Source organism: Grammomys surdaster, unplaced genomic scaffold (genome assembly GCF_004785775.1).
Source record: "Grammomys surdaster isolate TR1022 unplaced genomic scaffold, NIH_TR_1.0 721, whole genome shotgun sequence".
Taxonomy (NCBI): Eukaryota; Metazoa; Chordata; class Mammalia; order Rodentia; family Muridae; genus Grammomys; species Grammomys surdaster.
The window spans coordinates 1,933,298-1,941,147 of NW_021605140.1; the positions used below are offsets into that span (position 1 = coordinate 1,933,298).

Genomic DNA, 7,850 nt, shown 5'->3' on the forward strand with positions numbered 1-7,850 from the left:
ATGTGACCCAGGGCACGCCACACTCACCCCACTCATTCACACACACAGAGAAAAGCCTCTACAATCAGTCCTTTGCTACTATACACCCTCAGTAATTCAGATTATCAGTATTTAAGTAACAAAGCCTTGTCTTATTCATCTCCGGCTGTGTCTGTTGCACCTTCAGTGCCACTGTGAAACTTGAACGACTCCATGAAGGAACATTACCCAGTCTTCCCAAGGGGAAGCAAGATAGTCAGAATATTCAAAACCTTGTTCAGTCTCAGTTTTGGGGGAATCTGCCAGATATAAACGTCTATTCTCATCTGTTGGTGATAAGGAAATCATAGGGCACATGGGAGGACAGAAGCGGCAGGTGACAGACAACTCCATAGCTGCAGCTGTGGGGCGGCTCTACTGCTGGCCCAGCAAGGCAACATGATCTCACTCTCATTGAGAATGGTCTCCTACCATTCTCATACCTAAGACCAACAAGTGCCTAAACAATGTGCCAAGAATTATTTCCCAGGCTGAAGAGATGGCTTAGGGGTTAAGAGCACTGACTGTTCTTCCAGAGGTCAATTCCCGGCAACCACATGGTGGCTCACAACCATCTGTAATGGGATCTGATGCCCTCTTCTGGTGTGTCTGAAGACAACTACAGTGTTCTCATATGCATGAAATAAATAAACATATCTTTAAAAAAATTATTTCCCTGTTCTGTCTACGCCCTCCAAAAAGCAAAAATGTGTATGTGTGCCCATGTGTGTGTCCATGTGTGTGTCCATGTGTGTGTCCATGTGTGTGACCATGTGTATGCACATGCACATGGCATCTAGAAGCCAATTTCCTGAGTAGTTCCTTTCCTCAAGAGCCTGCATTCTGAGAAAGGTCTCTCCCTGGGACACAGAGCTCACCTATTAGGCTACACTGACTGGCCAGGGAGTCCCAAGACTCTGCCTGTCTTAATTACAAGTGTGCTTTTTAAATGTGTGTTCTGGGTATCAACTGATTGAGACATTTCTCCAGCCCAAAAACATACCTTCACTTTCCTGTGTGAGGAACAGCGCCTCTGTATGCCTTTTAAGTGTTCTGAACACTCCTCAGTAAAGACGGGGGCCTAGTAAAGTAAATATGCTCTAAGGAGTAAGTGACCAATGCTATCCCTTCTAGTTGGGTTTGCAGGGAAAGAAAAAAGAGCTATTTTCAATTTCCCTGATCATTCTCTCACTAGAAGCAGACGGCTGAAATACAAATAAGTGAAATAGAAGAGCGCTTAACCAATCCTTCACTTACCTAGGAAAACCTGACTCTATATAAGGAAGGAAAAACACAAAGCAAAAGACAACACCAGGAAACCTGAGAGGAAGTTTTCCCATGTAAAGCATAAAATTTAGTCTTAGTCATCAGACATTACATATCTTATGCTTCTGGCTGAGTACATACAAAGAATATATCAAAGATGCTTTTAAAGGGAAAGGAAAAGGTATGCTCACCCAATTCAATTCTAGAATAATACTGCTCACAAATAATTTTAATGATAGACAAGTGACAGATTTCATAAATGTAATTATAGAAGTACGTACACAACACAAGGTTTTGTAGATTGTCCTGGGCCTTCTGAAGGCAGGCCACTGCTTCAGACAGCCCTTCACTAAAACCTCACACTCAGAAGGGAGAGAAGATCCTGAGAGAGGGCAAGGCTCCCAGAACCTTCTCAGGCAGCCTTCCTCTACTGCATTCTGAAGCGAGCTCAGTTGAGGACACACACCCCAAAACAAAGTTCTACTTAAGTGGTTCTCAACTGTGACCCTTTAAAACAGTTCTTTATGTTGTGGTGACCCCCAACCATAATTATTTTCAATGCTACTTCATAACTATAATTTTGCTGTTATAGATCGTAATGTAAAAATTATATATGCAAGATATTTGATATGCTACCCCTGTGAAAGGGTTGTTCAACACTCCCCACAAAGGGTCCTGACACACAGGTTGAGAACTACTGCTCTACCTAGACCTAGCAGACAGACCAGCCCAGCATCCTCCAATGTTGGTGCTAAGACAAGCAACCCAGGTGTCCAGAGGTTCTTGTTATTAGCAGTTCTGATTATTAAACTAAGCAGCCCAGGCTAAAGGACAAGGCCTTGGCTTCCCAGTGCTCGCTAAAGGAAAGGCTCTGCTAAAGCTGTCACAGGCACATTTATTAACTAGTTTTCCTTATGGAGGAATGTTCAGCATAGCAGAGGAAAGGCAGGAAATGCATACGTCAACAGTAGAAAAGAACTTGAAAGGAAAAGGATGAACTTTAAAACAAAAAAGATATGGTAGTTTGAATGAGAATATCACCAGGAAGGATAAGAGGTGTGTCCTTGCAATCGGAGGTGTGCAGGTGGGCTTTGAGGTTTCAAAAGCCCTAACCATTCTCAGTCAGCCTCTCTCTCTGCCTGTGAGTGTCTCCAGATGAGCACCCTCAAGTACTTCTCCAGCACCTGCCTGCCTGCTGCCATGCTCCTCAAAGTGGTGGACAAGGACTGCAAGTCTCTGAAACTGTAGATCCTACTAAACATTTACTTTTGTAAGTCGACTTGGTCATGGTGTCTCATCACAGCAATAGAACAATGGCTAAGACAAACAATTTCCAAGATGATGGTGAAAACCAGAAGCTCCTGGTACCTGTGGGAAGGCTGATTCTAGGACCCTGCAGATTCCAACACCCACATATACAAGTACCTTATATAAAAAAATGAAATGCAACCTAGATTTTTTTGGCTCATGTCTCTAACCCCAAAACTCAGGAAACTACAGCAGGAGGCACACCATGAGTCCAAAAGCAGCCGGGGCTACACAGCCGAGTGAAATGTCTCTCAGGACAAATAAACAAACAAACAAACAAACAAATAAAATGGCACGACATCTACATAAAAGCTATGCTTTAACCATCTCTGGTGTGCTGACAACGCCTACTGCAACATACATGCAATGTAGACAGTGGGTGTGCTGACAACGTCTTTGGTGTGCTGACAATACCTACGACAACACACATGCAATGTAGACTGTTGGCATTATCTAGAAAAAGCAGATGGGAAGGGAAAGGCTGTATATGCAGCACAGATGCCATCTATCTCAGAGACTCTCACACTGGCTCTATGGAACCTCGGTGGTGGAATCCACAGATTCAGGGCAGCCTGCCCTGATTTTCCTTCCCCTTCAGCATCACAGCTGCAGGCTGCCATCAGAGAGCATTCCTACAGGCTACTTGCTTCAACTTTCAGCAATTCCCAAGGCTCCAAAGATGCTGTTTGACAAAGAGTATCTGAGATGTGTAACTAATAAAATAATAATGATGAAAATAAAAATACCCAAAGAATGACTTTTTCAAGTGGCTAAAAAAATCAGAGATCTAAAACTTTCTTAAATTCCACCACTATTAAATATGAGACTAGGAATGGCCATAAAAACACAGCCTAGGAGTGCTTTAAAGACACTTTTAGAGATAATCATTCTCCAATTTCTCTCCTGAAATTCAAGAAAAGTCAAAATAGAAAGCTGCTTTGAAAGTGGTGCTCCAATTACCCAGTGGGCTTTGGGGAGCCATAAGCTCTGAACAAAGGTTTACAGAGGTGAGATGTGCTGATAACCTTGGCTGCCTCGTGGACCTAGTCACCCAGAAGTGCTGACTCCTTAGGTAATTTTTCTTATAACAAAACAGCAGATAAGAAAATTCTCAAGGTCTTTATTTCAGCCCCAGTCAGAGATCAAGGTTAAGTACAAAGTAACAGAACCAAAGAGACCTATATAAACCAAACCACTGGGTTGATGTGAATTTGAGAATTTAACATATGGCAGCCCTGGGACATCGAGAAAGGGCCTCCTTCATTCTGGGGGATGTAGGGGCGCTACTCTTCTCAATACAGCATCCACCTTCCACAACTAACCTAAAGGCTGGACTATTTACGGAAATATTAGAATGAGCCTAACTTCTGCTGAGGAGCAGGTGTAATGAGCTATTTAACTAAAGAGTTAATTAATCTAGTAAAATTCCTTCCTTATTCCAGGGGACCCACAATATAAGGTAACTCCCCATGAAGGTTCCTACACGTCTCCCTGATAGTCTGTAGAGCATCCTAGCAATCTTTACATCCCCAGTCTGATGTAGCATGCCTCTGTAAATCTTCCAACTCCAACAGCACAACAGAGCATGTGCATGTGGTACCCAAACATCCATCATTCGATAACCACCCTTCATCTCTAAATCTCAATTTTAAGATTTTATTAAGCATATGTATTCCTTTTAAAAAATTCTAATTACCCCACCTCAAAATTCATTTAAAATAGGATTCTGTGGTCTCTAGGTAATTAGTAATAAGTTTCCAAAATATTATTAATTCCAATATTTGAGAATTTTATTGCACTCACAGTAAAACCACAGTGCCATATATGCATTTATAAAAGCCACAAAACTAAATTCTTTTGGCAATATTCTTTTTTTGGTTTTTGTTTTGTTGTTTTGTTCTGTTCTGTTCTGTTCTGTTTTGTTTTGTGACAAGGTTTCTCTGTGTAGCCTTGGCTGTCCTGGAACTCGCTCTGTAGACCAGGCTGACCTCAAACTAAAATCCACCTGCCTCTGCCTTCCAAGCATTAGGATTAAAGGTGTGCACCGCCAACAATGACAATGATATTCTTACTACTGAGAAAATGTTAAACAAAAATAAAATGCAATATATACAAAGGAATACAAAGGATCTTATTTCCAATAGAGGGGGAGAAAACAAAAAGCAAAACCAAAGTATTCATACTCATAGCAGGAAATCCAGACCTAGTCAATGTATTCTGACCACTATAAAAAGAAACGAGAGTATGGTATACAAGAAATCACAAAAGTTTTGGAAACCAAGAAATCAAAAGTATTGCAGGCTGTAGTTATAAATATAGGTAATATATTACAGGCTGGTGTTTGTGGGTGATTTCTTCCTTCTGTCTTGACAATTTCCTGATACTATGAATGCATATTTTAAAATTAAAAATGAAAATCAACGGCAGCACACGAGTCAGGAAGGGGAAGGGGAGAGACCCAGCTATCGCGCTGCTCATAAGCTTAGTGCGCCTAACTTGCACATTCTTGCTCAAAACTGAGATGAAACAGAAACACATCAAAACATAAGAACAATGGAGAAGACTGTCTCCACATATCTGTCATGAACAGAAACAGAAGTGTATAACAGAAAACCTAAGCAGCTTAAGGAATGGGGAAAACTTAAACTATTTTAACTGTTAACACAACCATCTTACAAGAGCCAAGACATCTCTCTACAGAGAAACCCCTACACCTTAGGCTATCACACTACTGAGACAGCAGTCGGTTCCCAGAGTCTTCTACTGGAAGAAAGAAGGTCTGGACCCTGTTGCCAGGGACAGTAGGACCCTGTCTCACACAGTTCTCACACCTCATCAGACCATCTCACAGGAGAAACTGAAGCCAGACAATGATAAGCAGGCCCACACCTGGGCTCAGCCTACGTACAGATGAAACCCTTATGACCTGTTTAGCCTAATCCTCATGAAGTCTCCTGGAGACAGACTTGGGCAGGGTGTGGGGGCCACTGAACTGCTTTCTCTGTTCCTCTTCTCACTGTGGCCACACTCAGTAAGTCTCCTTTTTCTGTTTCTCACTATCACGTGTCTGCTTAGGCGGCCTATGGAGGACAGAGCTTTACCCTGTCCCATTAAGACAGCCAGGGCCCACGCTCTGGCCCTACCACCACTGTAACAAGGAGAAAGCTGCTCAGAAGTCAATGGCTGGAGCTGAGCAGGCTTTTCACACCATCTGTTTTTCCCATCCTCAGGAAAATGGCAAAGGGGAAATCCAGCAAGAAACTCACACTGGGTAAGTCAAAAGTAAGCAGCAGTCATGTAAGCCAGTCTCAGGGACACTTCCTTTCAGCACAGCCTGGGGCTGAATCCGTCCACTCACCTCACTCCACCTCAGTGTTTGCAGTAAATCTTGCTTGTGAGTCCAAATTGTGACAGTCTCTTAAAACCTAAATTAAAATAATTGTAAGCTTTAGTATAATAGCTAGTTTTGATTTTTAGAAAATATGCAACTGTACCTCACAGTTAAGTAAACAGCCAAAAAATATTATTAATAAAATTCTAATCCAAAGCTTCCTTTAATTTCAATCTTTATGTGGAACTTTATACATTTAAATAAACATAAGCTAACCAACAGCCACTTTTATACAAAGAACCTATACTTAAACCGAACTAGACAGATATTTGATATTACAGGGCCACACCCCAGGCACATGTGTTCAGAACACATCAGGAGGAACTCAGGCCCAGGACCTGTAAAGAATCTCCCAGGAAGAGATACTGATAGTTCAACCACCAGTTGACTCTGGGAACCCACTTGCACTCACACACAAAGGGTTGTTCTGAAGCAGAGATTCTTAGCAGGGTACAATTCCATGCCTTGTGAAACCTTGCAATCTAGGGCATCGTTAGTTTTCATAACTAGAGAAGGAGACATAGGATTGTCACTAGGGATGGTGCTAGCCCCCCAAAAACAAACTGCCTAGCCCAAAGGAGAAATAAATAAGACTGAGAAACCTCCTTCCAAAGCAACAGATGTTCTGGCTTATAGAACTTAGAATTTCTACAATTCTGGAAGCTGAGGGAACAACCCAGTCAATAAAGTGATTGCTACTCAAGTAATCAGAATCCAACACCTACATAAAAGCCAAGCATGGTGGCAGATGCCTGTACTTCCAGAGCTAAGGAAGGAGAAACAGGCAGATGGGCTCACTGGCCAGCCAGCCTACCCTAATGGTAGATCCCACTGAGACCTCATCTCAGAAACAAGGTAGAGAGCTCCTGGGGAACATCACCAAGTTGACACTCTTATGTATGTATGCACACACATATGCACACACTAACATATACACCCAAAGTAATTCTATAGTTCATTTTTGCTTTATTTTATATTTTATATTATGTGAGTGTCTTGTTAATTGTACATCTGTCATCATTTCAGGGCCTGGTGCCTGCAGAGTCCAGAAGAGGACACTGGATCCCCTGGAACTAAAGTTACACACAGCCATTAACTACCACATGGGGACTGGGAATTGACCCTGGGTCCTCTGGAAGAACAGCCTGAGCTTTTTAACCCGAGTACATCTTTAGCTCCCAAATGCTATAATTCCAAATACTGCCCATTTGAGACAGATAAGCTCCCAACCACAGTCATGAACCCACAGCTACGAAAGCTATGTTTCTATATATTACTCATTTAAAAAATACAGATTCACTCTCATGTCATTAACCGGAAGAAAGGGGTTGTTTGGTTTGCTTTGCTTTGCTTTACTTTGATTTGGTTTAGTTATTTTTGAGACACTGTCTGACTATGTAGCCCTAGCTAGTCTAGATCTCAGTATGTGGACCAGGCTGACCTGGAACTTAAGCAAATCTGCCTGCATCTGCCTGTCTGAGTTCTGGGCTTCAAGGTGTTCACCAACATGCATGGTCCTAATCATTTGGAATGATTCAATTTCCAAAAATCTATGAATCAAACCATGCTCATAAAAGCTTCCCAAGAAAGAAATTTTCTCCTCATTTGCTGAGGTTAAACCCTACTTCAAACTCTTGCCAGTCATACAGAATGAAGCCTAAAAACAGTGACAATAACCAAAGCTGAGTCTCACTCAAGCAACCCCAGGTCCTGAGGAGACAAGGATTTCCTCCATCCAGCCTGTCGTCCTCAACAGTAAGTCTCATCCTTCACGCGCCAAGCATAAAAAGACTTGGGTTTACCCAGGTACTATGTGTCCGAGGACAATGACGTTATACACCTCAGCAGAGGAGAGCTGGAGAGGGGC

The 7,850-nt window shown here is 42.2% G+C and overlaps 1 protein-coding gene across 3 annotated transcripts in view; it reads right to left on the reverse strand.

Moving 5' to 3' along the window:
* The window catches only part of Sipa1l1 (signal induced proliferation associated 1 like 1), a 198,361-nt gene extending 192,344 nt beyond the window's left edge, over positions 1-6,017 (reverse strand). For all 3 annotated transcript variants that reach the window (XM_028782145.1, XM_028782144.1, XM_028782143.1), the window contains exon 1: positions 5,951-6,017. The gene's annotated coding sequence lies outside the window, so the exon portion shown is untranslated. The remainder of the gene's footprint in view (positions 1-5,950) is intronic.
* Positions 6,018-7,850: the final 1,833 nt, after the last annotated feature.